The sequence below is a fragment of the Momordica charantia genome, assembly GCF_013281855.1.
Source record: "Momordica charantia cultivar OHB3-1 chromosome 3 unlocalized genomic scaffold, Mcharantia_2.0 BLBB01000003.1, whole genome shotgun sequence".
In the NCBI taxonomy this organism is placed as follows: Eukaryota; Viridiplantae; Streptophyta; class Magnoliopsida; order Cucurbitales; family Cucurbitaceae; genus Momordica; species Momordica charantia.
The window spans coordinates 7,440,121-7,459,278 of NW_028275161.1; the positions used below are offsets into that span (position 1 = coordinate 7,440,121).

General features: G+C 33.0%; 1 long non-coding RNA gene and 1 pseudogene across 2 annotated transcripts; one reads left to right on the forward strand and one right to left on the reverse strand.

Annotated features, from left to right (window-relative positions):
• The first annotated feature begins 498 nt into the window (after window positions 1-498).
• Window positions 499-5,096, forward strand: LOC148212273 (serine/threonine-protein phosphatase 7 long form homolog; annotated as a pseudogene).
• Window positions 5,097-7,043: 1,947 nt separating this feature from the next.
• On the reverse strand, window positions 7,044-13,696 carry LOC111024474 (uncharacterized). Of its 2 annotated transcripts, XR_015789869.1 has the most exons (3): window positions 13,500-13,696; window positions 13,172-13,224; window positions 7,044-13,079 (listed from the first exon to the last, which is right to left on the reverse strand). It is a non-coding gene; the product is annotated as an uncharacterized LOC111024474 (long non-coding RNA). The 2 variants fall into 2 exon arrangements; XR_002603342.2 differs by having other exon boundaries at window positions 7,044-13,224.
• Window positions 13,697-19,158: the final 5,462 nt, after the last annotated feature.

Here is a 19,158-nt window from a genome sequence, read left to right on the forward strand (position 1 = left end):
ACTCAAATTTGTTGAGGGAACATGGACGCCCAAAAACTTCTCGCATTCACAATGAGATGGATTGGCGGGAGACGGGTACGAAAGTTCATTGTGGAATATGCAAAAAAGGACATAACAAACGTACATGTCCAACTCGCAACTCTGGCGCTTCATCTTCGAGACAAATGGGTGATTAAGGTGGATTTCTTTAATTATTTTTTTAACATACTGTTACAAATCTATTAATATTGAAATCAATTCTATATTTTCTATGTACAGGTTGAAGCATATACGGTGATATCGTTCTCAATTAGTGTGGGATTGTTGCTTTGTAATACCTTATATTTTATCACTTACCCGGATTCGTGCTTTGTAATACACTATGCTTTATTGAATCATTTTTTGCTTTGTAATAGTTAGATATTTGGAATTGTAATGTACTATACTTTATGTCATGTTATTTGCAATGAACTTTGATTATAATTGTGTTATTTGTCTTATTATATTTCAGCATTAATTATGGATCCAGGACCTTTGGATTCGCATCAGCTATACTTACAACGATCACATCGTTCACAATTAGTGTGGGATGATGGATCTACCATAGTTTTGCAATGTCGAAGAAGAGAGGTCGTAGTATCTCATAACATTAGGCTAGATAATCTGTAACGCCCCGAGTCCCTCAGGTTAGTTAGTCTTGAATCGGGAGATTTTTTTTTGTTTTTCATTTAAATTTCAAAGTGGATGTTAATTGAATTTATCTATATTTATCGGGCTCTAAAAAAAATCCAATTAAATTATTATTTACCAAACTTGGTATGTTGGGTCTTGTTTTGAGGGAATTGACTCCTTCATTGGGCTTGGATGATTGGGCTTTCATTGAGGGAAAATTGTTTTAAAACAAAACAAAAGGGAAACCCTAACATTTTCTCCTTCCTCTTTTCTCCCTTTTCTTCTTCCCCATTCCTAGCCTAGCCGACAGCCCCCCCCCCCCAAACTTCTTCTTCTTCTTCTTCTTGGAGCATCCCAGCCGGCGGCCCTTCTTCTCCGGCGAAGCGGCACAGCAGCAGCGGCATCTCCACGCCGGTGTCCTCCTGCAGCAGCTCGTGGCGGCGCACGACGCACGGGCTCGACGATCTGCTGCTACTCATCCTTCGGCGACGTGCGCAACCCCCGGCGGGCCTTCTTCACGGCGGCGACGCGTTCCGAGCAGAACCGGACAACAGCGGCAACAGCCTAGGTCCGACGTCATTCCTCCGGTGACCTCGCGCCCAGATCTGTGACGCCCAGCAAGTTTCTTGACGTTTTCCTTCCTCAGTTTGGTGTTACCCAGCCCCTCCGGCAACGTTAGACAATTACCCACACATAACCGAAGCTTGATTCTTGATACCCACTCCTTACGGCTTTAGGTCGGCATTGAACCACCTTCAATCGGACCCAAATCTATGTTACCCATCAGTTTTTGACATCGGTTCAGCAAGCCTAAGGCCATTCGAAGTCGAATTTTGGAGCCAGAACATCCTCGGCGTCGACCCACTTCTAACCCAAGAGGTTTTGGTGTGAGTTAGTAGGTAACAACTCACCTAAATTTGGGTTCAATATTATTTAAATGTTTCCAATTGGCTACTAACCTCGAATCGTACTTTTTCCTTGTAGGAAGTGTTTGACAAGCTTAGGAGCTTTAGGACATTGGTAGTAAGTAGCACGGGGACGGGTGCGTGCGTTGATGTTGGTTATTTGGTTGCCGATGTGCTGTTTATGATGCTTAATATTGGTTCTGATACGTGGTTGTGCAGTGTAACTCTTGTTTATGTAATTTTGTATGCCTGGTTAGTGTTGAATGTCCGTCGGTGATAATAGTGGGAATTTTATATTGTTGAACTGCTGAGATCTGTTGTAGAATGATGTATGATTGTAGGGAATGTTCGTTAAAGTGAATTTATTTTGGAAATGTTTGTTGTCTGAATTCGTATGAAGTGTTTGGCGTGTCTCATGAGTTTTTATTATATCTAGCAGCGCTTATTGAATATGGACGTTGGTTATTAAGTGTTTGGATGAATTGTGTTGGGCTCCAATCGTTTGCAATTTGTTGACTAAGCTCTGTTATGACTAAATTCACTGTGGCGCTGTTGATAAGATTTGGTATGTTGTGAAAGCATGTTTAGTTTATTGTTTTGCTATTAGAATGATGTTTATGTTGTGGAAGCAGGCTGGAATGTGTTGGTGAGCGGTGAGATGCATTGAAATCATACTAGTGGTGGTGTTGTTGATGGGCGTTGTGGTGGTTGGTGTTATTAGGGAGTTAGTACTGGAATCTTGGTTGGAGGCTAGAAACGATATGTGGAGTTTTGTAAATTATGAAGTGAATGGGTGAGTGTCAGGGCCTCGGGTATAAATGGTCGGGGGTCGATGCGAGAAGTCTTTCGAAAGGAGAACTATTGGGGCCTTGGGTATAAATGGTCAAGGGCCAATAGATGGTAAGACATCGAGGCCTCGGGTATAAATGGTCGAGGGTCGATGCACTAGTGTCGGGGCTCTGGGTATAAATGGTCAGGGGCCGACACTACCAAAGAATGGTTTCGAAGAGCTCGAATAACTGAGGTGAACATAGTTGTATTTGAGGTATTAGGGAGCCAGGTGGACGGTAATGGTTTTTATCTGATTGTGGTTAGCATCGGGTCTTATAGAGCATGTTTATGGATGAATATATAATGTATTAGTAGAGCATGTCTATGGTTGTTCGCATACTGTAATGATAGAGCATGACGATGTATGTTTCCTTTATGGTTATGAGCATGATGTTTGTGTGTGCTTGGTGAGGGCTACTTACGGAGTATATTTTATATACTCACCCCCCCCCCCCCTCTACAATGATTGTTTCAGGTGAAGGACTCGTGGGTGACCATGGTGATGGGACGGAGGAGACCTGACGAGCGAGGACCATAGGCTGCTTAGTTTTCCTGTTTAGTTTAATTCATTGGTTAGGGCCTTATGTTGTGGCCAATAAACGGTTTATTTGCATTTGAATAATTGAGAGATTTTTCCTTGTTGTTAGTTTTGCTTCGGGTTAGGTGCCTATTTGAGTTTTATTCCATTTGTTTAGATTCATATAGATTGAATAATAAACTTGCCTCGTGAAGTGGTTCACGAATGTTGTTGAATGTTATTCCATGAGATTGGTTTATCGTTAATTTGATGAGGATTAGAACTTGATTTTTATAAGTTTATGCGTATAGGAAGTTGGCAGGATGTAGCCGGGATTAAATTTGATTAGTTGGGTAGTTAATGTGACCTAGAGGTGTGCGGGAAATTCTGGGTCGTTACATAATCGTATAGTGTCATATCTACAACAGTCTGGATTTTGGGGGGTTTCACAGATAGGCTTTACTCAGTTAGATTGGCATCTTATTACTGCACTAGTGGAGCGATGGAGGCAGGAAACTCACTCGTTTCACATGCCTGGTGGAAAGTGTACTATTACACTACAAGATGTTGCTGTGCAGTTAGGACTACCTATTGATGGAGAACCCATTACAGGATCCTTGCAATACGATTGGGCCCAGTTATGTGAGGACTTACTGGGAGTACGACCTCCTCAACTTAAGGGATCTAGGTTGAGTATTCATTGGCTAGCGGCACAATTCATTGAATTACCATAAGATGCTGATGAGGTTACGATACAGAGATACGCACGAGCATATATTATGCAGCTCATCGGTGGATTTTTATTTCACGATAAATCTAACACATTAGTTCATCTCATGTTCCTTCCGCTACTGACTGATTTCGAGGAAGTTGGATGATATTCATGAGGTAGTGCATGCCTTGCATGGTTATATCGAGAACTCTGTCGGGCTAGTCGAGCTGATGCCCTGGATATAGCAGGTCCATTGATACTTTTACAAGTGTGGGCGTGGGATAGGTTTCCTACAATTGCTCCACAACACCATGTACTTACTCCTGAACAATATGCTGGACGTCCTCTCAGTGCACGGTACATTAATTTCCATTTATTTATATGTGATTTTTAAATTATATGTAACTGAATAAGTTTTACATAATGCAGATGGAATGGAGTTTTGATAGCTTCTGAACAATCTACGAACATGTTGGTTCAATATCGAACATGTTTTGATCGACTTAAGCCCAACGAGGTATATTACTTAGAAATAAATAATTATAATTAACTTAATAATAATATTAATTCTTATTTATTAATGATTTCAGATTATCTGGACACTGTACAATCACGACATTATGACTCTATTACCTGAATATTGTCATAATGGGCGAGATATTTGGTTGACTTCAAGCCCTCTTATATGTTTTCATATTATCGAGTGGCATCTACCGAATCGAGTGTTGCGACAATTTGGGCTTTTACAGAATAAACCATCATATTGTAATACTGACACGAGTCTACATCAGATCGACCTACGAGGAAAACATGATCACAATTGGCAACGTCAACATGCAGCATATATATCACTATAGCGTCAGCGTCGTGAACGGTGTGCATTTAGTGATGTGACAGATATGCCGGCCGTGTCAGATGATTATCAACAGTGGTATGATTCTATTACAAGAAAGTATATCACACGTGAATCTGCTTATCACGGTTACATGGTTAGTATTATATTTCTTATATTTTTTAATTACAATATTTAAATCAAATTTAATATTAATAATTATTATATCAATTACAGGATTCTTTTATTAGCAATGTACAAGATTTTACAATACAAGAAAATCTACCTGTATTAAAAACAATGTGTGATACTTGCATCAGCATAACTGAATCAAATTCAGTTTATCCAAGAGTAGCTTCAAACTTCAAAATGAGGCGTCCTCGTCGGAGGCGCAATCAAGCACAGCCAAATGAAGAAGTTCAAGAAGAAGCACAAGAAGCTGAACAAGTTCAGGAACAAAATGAAGATGCTATAGGAGATGAACAGATTATGAATACTCCTATACAATCACATTTTCTAATGATTCCTACACCAGAAGTTCATTTAGACACCGCATCCACTTCAGCTCTTCAACCTGACCCATCACCTGTTCAACAAGAACCTCGTCGTGGACGTCGCGTAAGAAGGCCACGACAATGTGGTACATGATTATCTATGTTTTGTAATATGTTTAAAAGTTTAAGACAGGTTTTTGTATCGAATATGTTTTAAAACTTTTATCCAAAAGTAGCTTTTAGTTTAATTTTAGAACTTTAAACTTTAATCACATTTTAATCAAAATTTAAAATATAATAACAAAAATTAAAATAATTAATTGCATCTTAATTAAAAATTTCGCAATATTAATAAAATAGATTCTGCAATATTAATAAAAGTAACAATAAAAAAATATATGAAAACTCAATATTAATAAAATTAATTTTGCAATATTAATAAAAGTAATAATAAAAAATATATATGAAAACTCACTAAAAAAAAAGGTGAAAAATGTTTGGAACTTCAGCGGAAAAAAAAATGTGTGGAAGTCGCGTGCGTTGGTTGCGATTTCCGTGGAAGTCGCGTGCATCAGCTGCGACATCCAACGTAAGTCGCGTGCGTCGCCTGCGACATCCGGAAGTCGCGTCCATTGTACGCTACTTCCACGTCAATAACACCTCACCCGCCACATAGACAATCCACGTTGCACGGAAGTAGCGTCCATCGTATGCGAGTTTTGACCCCTCCTTTGACCTAACCTATTTTTGTCAATAGTTTCAAAAACCTAAATTACTTTTGTATTTATTTATTTAATTTACATTTATTTAGTTATTATTTTTAAATTAACATTATTTTTGTAATTTCTTTTTAAAATGTCATTATTTTAAAACTTAACCCGTATCTAGCTTTATTGTGGTGATTTGGTTAAGCAATTGATTGAGCGGTGGGCTGCTAAAGGTTGGGTGGGTAGAGGTGTTGGTCATTACAACTCTGATACCAAGTATGAATTTCACAAGAGGAAGTTTCACACCGAAGGTAAGATGTTTATATTTGTTTTTATGTGTTTTATGATGGCACTCAAAGGCCCTATTTATACAAAAGTGTATCCTAATTTTAGAAGAAAAAGAATCTAAACTTAACAAAAATATTGTAACAAAAATGCACAACAACTTTTAAGAATAGATCTTCTTATTTTGACTATGACTTGGTGTATGGCTTCAACTTCATTGTTGAAGTTACGTTAACATCCCCTACAAACGAACGGGTAGGTCAAGCACTTCGAGTTTGGATCGTAGTAGGCGGAACTGAGAGTGAGTGAGTGGTTTAGTCAGGCAATCGACTAGTTGATCAGCAGATGGGTACATAACGAACTTCAAGAGCCTCACGTAATACGTGATCCCTAACAAAGTGGACATTTATTTCAATGTGCTTGGTTTGGGCGTGGAATACTAGATTAGTTGCTAGAGCACCAGCACTGATATTGTCACACCAAATAATGGGCGGAGAACTAACGTTGAGACCAATTTCACCAAGGAGTTGTTGCAACCATATAATTTTAGCGGAAGCATGAGCAAGAGCACGATATTCGGACTCAGTGCTGGAGCGAGCAACAGCCATTTGTTTCTTTGACGACCACGAGACAAGAGTGTTTCCAAAGAAAACACAATAAGCAGCAATTGATTTGCGATCATCAATGTTTGATGCCCAGTCGGCATCAGAATAAGCTTTGAGAGAGACCGTGTCACTTGGTTGGATGTGGAGGCCCATGTGTTTTGTACCACTTAAGTAGTGAAACACCCGCTTCACAGCTTGCCAATGTATGTCGGTGGGCTGTTTGAGAAATTGACTCAGGTGATTAACGATATACGCGATTTCTGGCCGAGTGTTGGTGAGATATTGAAGGGGCCAATAGTGCGTTTGTACATAAATGGATCACTCATGGGTTCTCCATTAGAAATTGACAAGTGTTTGCCCAATACAGTGGGGGAGGTGGCTGGCTTTAAACCCTCCATATACAGGCTACGCAACACGTCATCTATGTATTTTGCCTGAGTTAAAAGAACTCCGGAAGGAAGATGAGTGACCTGGATGCCGAGAAAATAACTTAGCAAGCCAAGATCTTTCAACGTAAACGTTTTATCCAATGTGGCAACAAGACTGTCTATTAGAGCAACATTATTTCCAGTAACAATGACATCATCGACATAGACCAGAAGAAGGATGATGGATGGACCTCGGTGATATATGAACAAGAATGTGTTTGATCTACTGTTGGTGAAGCCGTAGGAAATCAAGACAGATTTGAGAGTGACATTCCAAGCTCGAGGAGCTTTTTTGAGGCCATAAAATACTTTATGTAGTTTTCAGATATAATTCGGATATCTGGGATCTTTATATCCTGGAGGTTGGGACATAGACATCTTCATCTAACTCTCCATTGGGAAAAGCATTGTTGAAGTCAAGTTGTCGTAGTTTCCAGCCTCAAGATACATCTAACGATAGAGCAACCGGACAGTGGAGGCTTTGACCACAGGACTGAAGGTTTCAAAGAAGTCAATACCGGGACTTTGATGAAAGCCTTTGGCCACCAACCGCGCCTGTGGCATTGAATCGAGCCATCAAAAGTGCGTTTTATGTGGAAAACTCATTTGCACCCAACTACATTGATTGAATCAGTATGAGGTACAAGGGTCAAAGTCTGATTTTGCATAAGAGCATTATACTCCAAATCCATCGCTGATTTCCAGATGGGAGTAGCAAGATCAACCTTAACCTTTGTGGGTTCTGTTACCGACCAATCGGTGGGAGTGGAGGATAGGAGAACCTTGGGCTTGAATATTCCGGATTTCCCTCTTGTAAACATAGGGTGGATAGATTGAAATGGTGGGGGAGGCTGAGGTGCAATAGAGCTTTCAACCGCTGAGGTAGTTTCCGGTGCAGGAATAGAGAGAGAAGGTAAAGGGGACGAGGTTGGTAAGTTTAGGTCAGATGCTTCAGGTGTGGGTAGTGGAGAGAAAGGTAAAGATGTTGATTGGAGATGGTGTAGAACACATGTTGGTCAGCTGAAATCGTACTAGAGACTGAAACAGGTGCAGGTCCCCATAGATCAGTATGCAATAACATAAATGGAGCAGTAGCTCGTGAACTAGATAGAGGGAAAGGCAGACCATGAGATTTACCATATTTGCATGCTTCACAAAAGTTGACATTATCATGAACTTTCACGGACAGATTACAATGTTTAATTAAGCTTCTAAAAACTTGAGAAGACGGACGTCCAAGTTGACGATGCCAAACGTCCTTGGATACCACAACATTTATACTACTAGATGATTTGGGAAGAGACACATAACAAATAGTTTTATTAGCAATCAACTCAAAGCCACAGTCAACTGGAGTTGAAGTACTCCCAGTGACTACTCCAACTGTATTGAGGCAGTAAAGTCCATCTCTAAGAGCCCCTTTCAGCACTACTTTGCCCGAACGTATATCCTTTACAAGACAAGAATCAGCATGACATTCAAGGTATATGTTATTGTCTTTAGCGAGTCTGGACACGCTAACTAGATTTTTAGCTATGTTAGGTACTCACACCACATTTTTAAGCATGATCAACCCACCGTCATAAACTAAACAGGATTTACCAACATGAGATATTTTTAATTTATCATCATTACCTACTGTAACTCTTTCCATACCTCCATATTCAATAGGTTGGACCATATTGTTGTAGTCCACGGTGATGTGATTTGAAGCACCACTATCCACATACCAATTCGGGTATACCACTGTTTCTGGATTGGTCAAAAAAGGATTGTTATTTTGGGTTGCCTGTGAAGGCATAAGATGTACCTTGCCCAGTGTTGTTGTTAATCCCCTGGTCAGAGTCGTCGTTGAAGTTTTTACCCTGACTTTGTGTATTGTTCCTGTACTCCTTATCAAATCGATGGTAGCACATTAGTGCTGAATGTCCAGGTTTACTATACACCTGACAAATTTGCCGACTATTGTTGTTGTTCCACCGTCCTCTACCTCGATTTCGACCACCACCGACTGTTGTTGAATGGTGACCGAGAGTTTTGATTTGGACGTTGGTTTCCACCACTTACATTTCTGCTATTATCCATATTCACTGAAACAGAGTTGTTAAAAGATACTGTATTTTTATGAGAATTCTGAAGTTCTAACCTTTTCTCAAATACCAACAATTCGGCTTGCATTTCAGGCCACGAAATGTCTTGTTTTCCTTGGATCTTTGCTACCACAGGATTATACTCTTCAACTAATCCCAGCAAAACTTGAGAAATAAAGATCGAGTGGGTACGGGACTTCCAACTTGACCCAAATTGTCTGCATGAGACTTTATAACACGCAAAAAATCAGTCATTTTAAGAGAACCTTTTCGAGTCTATTTAAATACCTGACGGAGATAATCTTCTTCAGCCCATAAATCAAGAGCATTTTCATACCCCATCACCTGCATTGCAACTTCTGGTGCCATAGAGTTATATAACCAGCCAAGATGTAGCTGGTCGGTAGTTACTCATGACTCATACAGTGGATTGAAGGCTGCTTTCATTGCTATAGATGAACTCGACGATGCAGATGCGTTCGTTTGGCTTGTTTCCATATTACCAATCGACTATTGCACAAACATGGGCAGACATGGGTGGTCGCCGGAGAGGTGTCTCTCTAATTTGTAACTTCATAATATTGGTAAGGTTAGGTTTTTCCACAACAAGTAGTTGCTTCTATCTAGCTTTATTGTGGTGATTTGGTTATACAATTGATTGAGTGGTGGGCTGCTAAAGGTTGGGTGGGTAGAGGTGTTGGAGGAGGCATTGGTCATTACACCTCTGATACCAAGTAAGAATTTCACAAGAAGTTTCACACTGAAAATAAGATGTTTGTATTTGTTTTCACTATTTTATGATGGCACTCAAAGGTCCTATTTATACAAAAGTGTATCCTAATTTTAGAAGAAAAAAAATCTAAACTTAAAAAAAAATGCACAACAACTTTTAAGGATAGATCTTCTCGTTTTGACTATGACTTGGTGTATGGCTTCAACTTCCTTGTTGAAGTTACGTTAACAGAAAAGAGGGAATTAAAATTAGAAATTAAAAAGATAATAATAAATAATTTACGTTAAAATGATGACTGAAGTTAGAAAGCGTGGTAGTTGATTACCCATTTTGGATAGGTGGAATTTCAGTTGATTAATAAAATATAAATAAAAACATATTTGAATAAGACTATATGTTGATTGCTAACTTAAAAAATGAATGAGTTCATCCACGAAAATGCCACAGAATTCAAAATAAAAATTACTAGGAACTAAAATTGAATTGATATCTCCAAAACGAAGGAGATAAATCAATAAAATATGAAGTCAATTGTACTCAAAAATAAAAATACTCAAATATGTGAAATTGAAAATATAGCCTGTAATTAATATAAAAAGCATATCTAATGTTAAATAAATAGATAAAATAAAATAAAATTGTAGCCAACAAAATGTCCCACAAAATCATAGAAAAGTTATCATGCAACAAAATCTTACCCAAAACATAAAATTACAAAATAATAATAATAATAAATAAAACTTCAATATTGCATCTCTTGTTTAAGGAGAGAAAAATTTACATTACATTATTACTGGCTTTAGAAAATATTGTAGTTGATTCCTAAGAGAATTTCAATGGATTGATGGAATAGATAGAAAAAAATATAAATATATTTGTATAAGATTATAATTTCTAATTTCTAAAAGGAATTACTAACTTATAAATTAAATTAGTTCATATCTATGAAAATTCAAAATAAAAATTTTGATGGACTAAAATTCAATATCGATATGTATCTATAAAATCAAAAGATATCAAAATATTGAAATTTGTGAAATTCAAGGCATACCCTGCAATTAATATAAAAATCAAGTTAGATTTTAAATAAATAGATTAAAAAATAAAATTGCAGCCAACAAAATATTCCACCAAATAATGGTAGAAGAGATACAATGCAACAAGATCTTATTGAAAACATAAAATTAATGTGCTTTAATTCAAGGAGACTGTATAGACTATAAATGAGAGAGAAGAAGTTACATGATTCTCTTGTATATGAAAGAAATGAAAAATTAAAGGAAAATCTAGAGAGTTGAAAAGAATTTGCGAGTCTCGGATCGTTTCTTGAAGAAAAATAAAAGGAAGATGTATATGAGAAATTCTTCTACCTCATTGTAAACAATATACTCCCCTTTCCCCACCAAACAAAATACAAGAGAGAAGAAAAGAAAGCATCAATTGCAAACCCGTTCTTGAGGCTAATTGTAGTCAAGTCAAGAACAGACTGACAAGATCTGCGGGAAAGATTACGTCATAGACTGATGAAATATATAGAAAAGAAAAGAATATTTATATAAGATTATAATTTCGAATTTCCAAGAGAAATTACTAATTTAAAAAGCCAATTAGTTCATCCAAAGAACTAAAATTCAATTGATATTACGAGGACGATATCAAAATACTCAAATTTTAAAAAAATTCAATCCTTCCTACAAATGTTGAGGGAACTAATAATGACACAGAAGAAGTGATAAGTGACGGGGATTATATAGAGTTGAAGATGTCATTTCTCTCTCGTTTCCTTTCACATGAACCGATCATTTTATATAGGCAAGGGGAAATTTCTAGAAAAGTAGAAGATGCACTTGCGAGAGATGGAAAAAATAAACTTTATATAAAGAGAGAAATAGTTCTATAGACAAGGGAAACGATAAACCAAATTTTTAAATTTTTAAAAAATAATAAATAAAACTTGTACTTCCATCCCCTTGTTGAAAAAGTTACGGGGATGAGGCCAGAGAGAATGAGAGAAAAATGCAGACGGTGAATAATTTTTAAATTTGTTAATCCTTAATTTTAAATTTCTGAACTTTATTTTTTAGTTTTGTTTTCTTTTAATTATTTTTCTATTTATTCTTTTATTTTTTTTAAAAGTATTTTTTTTCCTTTCACTTAGAATAAATAAATATTTTAAAATAATAAGATAAAAATAATTTGACTTAAAAGAGAGATAATTTGAAAAATATTTGTGAGAAAACGCTCTTACACACTAGGGAAGATAATAATAAATAAATAAAACTTCTTCCAGACATCCTGTCTGAGGTTCACAAAGTTAAAATAATTTGAAATTAGGTGCGTGATTTGAAATCCAATAATTTTAAATAAGAAAATAAAAACTTTACTTTTTATAAAAAATAGAAAATCAGGTGCTAAGGAGTTCATTTGAAATCTTTCAAAATCAGAAGTACCAAAGAGAGGATTAAGGAGAGGAAAATTTACATTGTCAGAGAAGGTAGTTTATTCCCCTATTTTGGATAGGTGGAATGTTAATGGATTGAAGAAATATGAAAAAATAAATTAGTTATCTATGAAAATTATAAATAACTAAAAATCAAAATTAATTTCATAAGGAGCTAAAATTCAATTGTATCTACAGAGTGAAAAAAGATACCAAAATACTCAAATCAGTAGAATTGAAAACAACTACTATAAAAATCAAATCAGGTCAAATAAAATTGCAGGCAACAACTTATCCCATAAAATCGTAGAAGAATTACAATGCAACACAGAAAACATTAAACTAATGTGCATAATTAATTTCCCATATCCAAAAATCATGCATTTTACCATTTGAAATGAGTGTAGAACTATATTTAGTTCAAGAAGCCTTTGTATAATAGATATGAGGGAGAAGAAGTTATAGAATTTCTCTTGGACATAAAAAAATAAATAAATAAATAAAAGAAAATCTAGAGCCGAAAAGGATTTGTAAATCTCATATCTCCATAAAGGATAGAGGAAATTTGAAAAAAAATAATAATAAAGGACGATGTACGGGTGAGAGATAGATGGAAAGATGAAGCTAAAACAAAGGAGAAGAAGGAAAAAAATAATGATAAATAAATAAAATTTCTACCTTGTATTTCCTGTTTAAATTTACATCTGAATTTACGTCACTGTATCGTCAATCTTTGTAGATTGGATTTCCTCTCATAAGTTTTAAGATACTGGATGTTGGAAAAACAGGATACTCCCCTCGTAGGAACAGAGGACAAGACAACATCAATTACAAACTCACTCCTCAGACCTGGAATAATTTAGAATGAGAACGAACTGGTTGTCAAACTGGCCACCAGATGAGTGGAAATAAAGTGGTGACTCTCTATAAAAAAATTTTACCCTCATTAGAGGACACTGGTGTGGTTCCATAACTTCTTGAGATTTCAGTGGATCTATGAAATATATAGAAAAAGAAAAGAATATTTGTATAAGAGTATAATTTCGAATTTTCAAAATAAATTAGCTCATCCAAAGAACTAAAATACAATTGATATATAACCAAGAAGATATCAAAATACTCAAATCTGGAAAATTGGAAACATACTCTGCAATTTATATAAAAATCAAATAAGGTGTTAAATAAATAGATAAAATAGTAAAAATATAATTAAATAAAATTAAGAAAATTTCAAAAATATAATAAAATAATACTAAGAAAATTTCAAACCTTCCCGCCAATGTTGAGTTCAAAGAGATGGTGTGAACTACAAATGAGACGATGTGAACTACAAATGACAGAGAATGACAGGTCCTGTTGAAGATGAGAAAAAATTGTATGTGTGTTAAAAGAAAATTGAGAGAGTTGAGAAAGATTTGACGAGTCTCAGATTTTTCTTTGTGTTTCCTTTCAATAGAAATCAATCCCTTTATATAGGCAAGACGAAAGTTCGAGAAAAATAGAATATGTACATGGAAAGAGAAGCTAAAATAGGGGGGGGGGGGGGGGGAATAGCCCTATAGACGTGGAGAAAGTGAGGAAAAAGATAAATCGAATTATACATTTTTAAAAAGTAATGAATAAAATTTCTACTTGCATCAGTTGTTTGACATGAAGGAAAATCTACATCATAGTGATTAATAGAAAGTGGAAGAAAACGTGAAAGAGGTGAAAAGAGAAATGGTGAAAGAGACACAGAAAGTTACGTATAATTGGAAGAATGAAGAAGTTAAACGAGAAAGAATGAGAGAAAAAAAAGGAGATTCGAGAGATTTAAGTATATCTAATTTGGAAAAGATATATATATTTTTTAAAATATGTTAATCCTTATTTCAAATTTTCAAACTTTATTTATTAATTTTGTTTTAACTTTTTTTCTGTTTTTTCTTTTTTATTTCAGGAATATTTTTTCTTTTTACTTAAATATTTTAAAATAATAAAGATAAAAAAAGTAAATATCATATCTACAAGTTATTTTTTTGTTTTTTAGTTGATTAAACTCATTTGGTCCTTCCTTTACACTTGTTCTCAAGAATGAAGATATATTAATGAGGTAATTCATTATGTTAAAGCAAATAAATTGTATATATGCATACAATATTTTACTTTTATTTCATTGATGAATCATTTAATAATATATGTTAAAAAAATCACTTAATATATATAAACATACACGCTAGTTCAGCTCATGTGTTGACAATAAAATATATACATATTTAAATTATACGTATGTATTCCTTCTAAAAAAAAATGATATGTATGTTTTGAAGGATATATTAAGCATATATAATAACACACAAGTTGATAAGTTTTTTAATTTGTTATGTACTTTTTTTCTGCATCCCAATCAAATTATTGTTAATTTTTCTTTTTTCTTTTTTATTTTTAAGTATAACAAATTGGGGGTATCGGAGGTTTGAATCTCTAACCTCAGGAAAAGAAGTTAATGTCAATTACCGGTTGAACTATGCTCATGTTAACTCATATTAGTCTTAATTAAAGAAATGAGGAAAGAAAAAATATGCTTCTATTAGGTGCTAACCATAACTTTTTTTTCGTGGCATTTAACCTAAAAATTAATATTAAATTAGTAGGCTGATGCTTAAACTTTTAAAAGTGTATCTAATAGGTCGCTGAATTTTAAAAATGTTTAATACCTTGAAATTTTTAAGGTTGTATTTAATTGATCTCTTGATTAAAAAAATGTTTAATAGGTTTCTAAATTTTGAATGTTACATCAAATAGATTTTTAAATTTTAAAGAAGTGTCGAGTATATCTTTGAACATTTAGGTCTATCTTTAATAAGTTTGTGATCTATTAGATATTTCTCAAACAATTCAAAAGGTGTATTAGACACGTTATTATTAACTAGACATGTATAGAATATTTAGAGACCTCTTAGATTCTTTTAAAGCTAATAAACTTATTAACACAACTTTTAAAATTTTGAAAATAAATTTGTAATTTAACAACAATTAATAACAAAAGTTTCATACTACAAATCTACCTATATATGCATACATTCAATAATTCAAAAATGAACTAATGTTAAATTTAATGCAATTGTGTTTTCTATGAATTGCCATATATTATAAAATGGTGGCATGATAACTTTATTGTCTATCGTATCAAATAAATATTTTCCACTATAGGATATGATGGTATGATTTATCTATTAATCTACTGTTCTTTTATTATTTTATATTTCCCACTTAAATTTAAAATAAATAGAAAGAAAAGTTTTATTGCTGTCATGTTTGTTCATTTGAGAGCGATTTAGCTAACTGAACGCAGTCTGAAAATAAATAAAATAACCAATAAAATTAATTATTAGATTTGGTTAAAAAAACAGATAAAATAAGTTAATGTATTCGATTATGAGAATATTTAAGTGTTTCATCGTGAATACCTTATCACCCATAAAAATTTTACCCTTTTTAAATTAAAAAAAATTATATATATATTTTATGTATTTTTCTCTTCTACTAATAAAAATTTTAATCTGCCATAAGAGTATAGTTCCATGGTAATTGATATATATCTCAAGTCCAAGTTGTGAATTTGATCCTCCACCTGCACATATTGCACATATTATATTATAGTAAAAAAATAATGATGGTCTCATTATTAAACACCTAAATATTTTTCTTTAATTAATGGTAGGTCATTAAAATTTCTGGACCAAATGCCTATGTGAGAGAAATGTGGGCATATTATACTTAAATGGAGGGTGAAACAGGGAATTTAACCATTAGTAAATAGGCTAAATATATCATAGGGGCTAATCTTTTAGTTTAGTTTTCAATTTATTATTCAACCCTTTAAAATTATCAATCTTATCACTCTAAAAAAATAATAATAATAAAATAATTAATCCAATGTATATCATTAGACACATAAATCCGAGATTTGAAAATTTGTTAATAAAATCAATAATTTAGTGATAAATTAGTTTTATGTAATTAAATTTAAACAAATTCTTTTTAAGGACCCCATTTAAAATTTAGTATAAGATTGAAGGTATAATCAAGAACGTCCAAAGATTTATGATCAAATTATATTTAAAAAAAACCTTAAAAGATCAGAATGGCTGAGGATAATATATTTTTTATATTTCCATGATGACATGATATTGTCCACTTTGAACATAATCCTCACGAATTTACTCATTCAAAATACCTCATACAATTATCATCATCCATATATCTATATAATTATAATGATATGATATTTCTCTTATTTAATCCATGTAGAAATTTAATTGTATTCCGGATCCAACGAGGACCGTTTAATATATTTAGGCAAGGGAAAGTAGTTAGAGACAACTAATCTTTACTTACTAATCCGAATATCTCTACTTACTAATCCGAACATATCTTAAATAAGACATTTTCCTCATCTCAAGGTGGATAGTCTCTCCTTCTGACCTCTTCAACCGTTAAATTGAAAAAAATAATAATAATAAAAAACAAAAGAAAAAAACGAATACATGTGTATGAGGAGACGCCATTTGCACTGCCACGGCTTGCATTTGTCATTTTTGTCAGATCAGATGTAGCAATTCGAGAGCTTCAGTAAACAAGCTTTCTACTCTCAAATTTGTCTTTTGTAAAGAAATTTCAATTTAATTATTAAAAAAAAAGTTTTGAAGTTTTCGTAGAAATTGTAGTGGGCTTCAGAAATTGGTGAACACGTGGATGATCGAACGCTGGATCCACCCGCATGAACAGCACGCGTTCAAGATTCCTCTTGCAAACGCCGTGTTCTCTGAGCCTCCTTAAACGACACCGTTCTCTACGGGATGTTGCAAACTGCATGCCGTCTAGAATCAATGAATACATTTTAGTTACTAATTTTACATTATAACACTTTCTATCTATATATATATATCGTTATTAAAGAACAATTATAATATGGTGGTCTCTTTCAATCATTTTTTATAAACCATATTCTCACAAACAAAACTTGCAATGTTATTTATTTTGAAGACATTTACATAAATAACATAAAATAAATATATTTTTCAAATATTTAAAAAAAATTAAAATATAAGAAATAGCACAATTCTAATCAGTTAAAACTCAAATGTATTATAAAATATATTTAAATTATGTTTATGTTATATTTGAGAGAACAAATAGTTATGACATAATTATAAAATACATGCTAATTTGAACTTAATTAAGCGGTAATTGTAACTACTCTCTGATCAAGACATCATAGGTTTAAATCGACCTCTGAGTATAAAATATTTATTTTGCTAAAGTAAATAAAAAATTGTTTTAAAAAGATTATACAAGATTTATATGTTTAATAAGTTCTTTAATTTGGATGTGATTGTAGATTTTGGCTTATGATTTCATATAAACTGATTATTCTCTAAAATTTCTCCCTTTAACAACTTTTTCTTTCTAAATTTTGTTTCATTAATTAGAAATTATTTCTATCTTCATAAAACCTATCCATTTTAACATAATATTTGATATCTTTAACTTTATTCTCTCTTTCAATTCGTTCTCTCTTAATTATTATTATTATTACTATTTAACTTTTCTATCTCCAACATTCTTTCTTTATAACAAATCCTCTTTCTCTACCTAATATTCTCTATTATTAGAAAAAAAAAACACTCTCCAACTCATATCTCTAGCTCTCTTAGCTTAATTAACTTTTCCATCTCTAAATTTTCTCTCTATTTATTATTAAAAAATATAAAACAAAGAACCGTTAAAAATACATATATAATTTTTGTCTTTTAAAAACAAAAAGCCAACACAAAAAATCAGAAATCAGAAAAATCAAAATACTCTTCAAAAATAATTAAAAGTGCCTCATGCATTACTTTATTTTATTTTATTCTACAATAATACTGAAAAAAAATTAAAGCAGAATTAAACTTGGTGATAAATCTTTGAATCGAGCCTATATAAGAACAATAATTTTGGATAAGAAATTGGAAATCCCAAAACTCCAATTTATTTATTAAGAAAAAAAATTCTAAATGTGACGGGGCATTCTTCAACCCAAATGACTTCAACATGGCACTTGCATGTGCCAACTTATTTACAAAACCGCCCAGAAAGTTCAACATCTATTTTCTTAAGAACAACTTCAATAATAGAAAAACGGTAATATCCAAGATGCCGTTATTAGTCTGTTTTTAATTTAGTCCTCTCTTTTGAAATTTTAAAATTTAATAGATTTGAAATTTGATAAATCATTAAATTAGTATTTTATTAGTATTTTATTAATATATTTAGACATATAAATACGTCACTTAGACTATTTGTCACATGATATTTGGCCAAGTAGGATCAACTGATTAATAAAATTTATTTTTTTTAAGTGCTTGTCCACATGTCATGCTCTACGTTCATAAACCAATAATTAAATAATAAGTTCGTTTGATGTTGACAGATTTTTTTTTTGTGTAAGGACCTAGTTAAATGACAACTTTTAATACATTTTATTAGGGTAAAATTCAGAATTTTAAAAGATTAATCAAAAACCTTAAAAGAATAGAGAAAATTAAGTATATTTAGCCATAGAAAATGATGTAATTAACTATTTTATTATTATTTTATTGTTAATATAAAAAGAGATTGTTATTGTTATGTTAAATTAGAAGATTAATCATTTAGTTTTCAACTTTGTATTTAATAGAGCCACTTGACATTAAAACGTGTCTAATTAGGCTTCAAAACTTTTAATTTTTACGTTAATAGGTTCCTAGACTTTAAAATTGCCTAATAAGTTCTTTGACTTTCAATTTTGTGTATCTAATAGGTTCTATGAGTCCATATTCGATAATTTTTATAATTAACTGATATATTCGACATAAAATTGAGTTGTGTATCACTCACACATTTCAATTTTGTGTCTAATAAA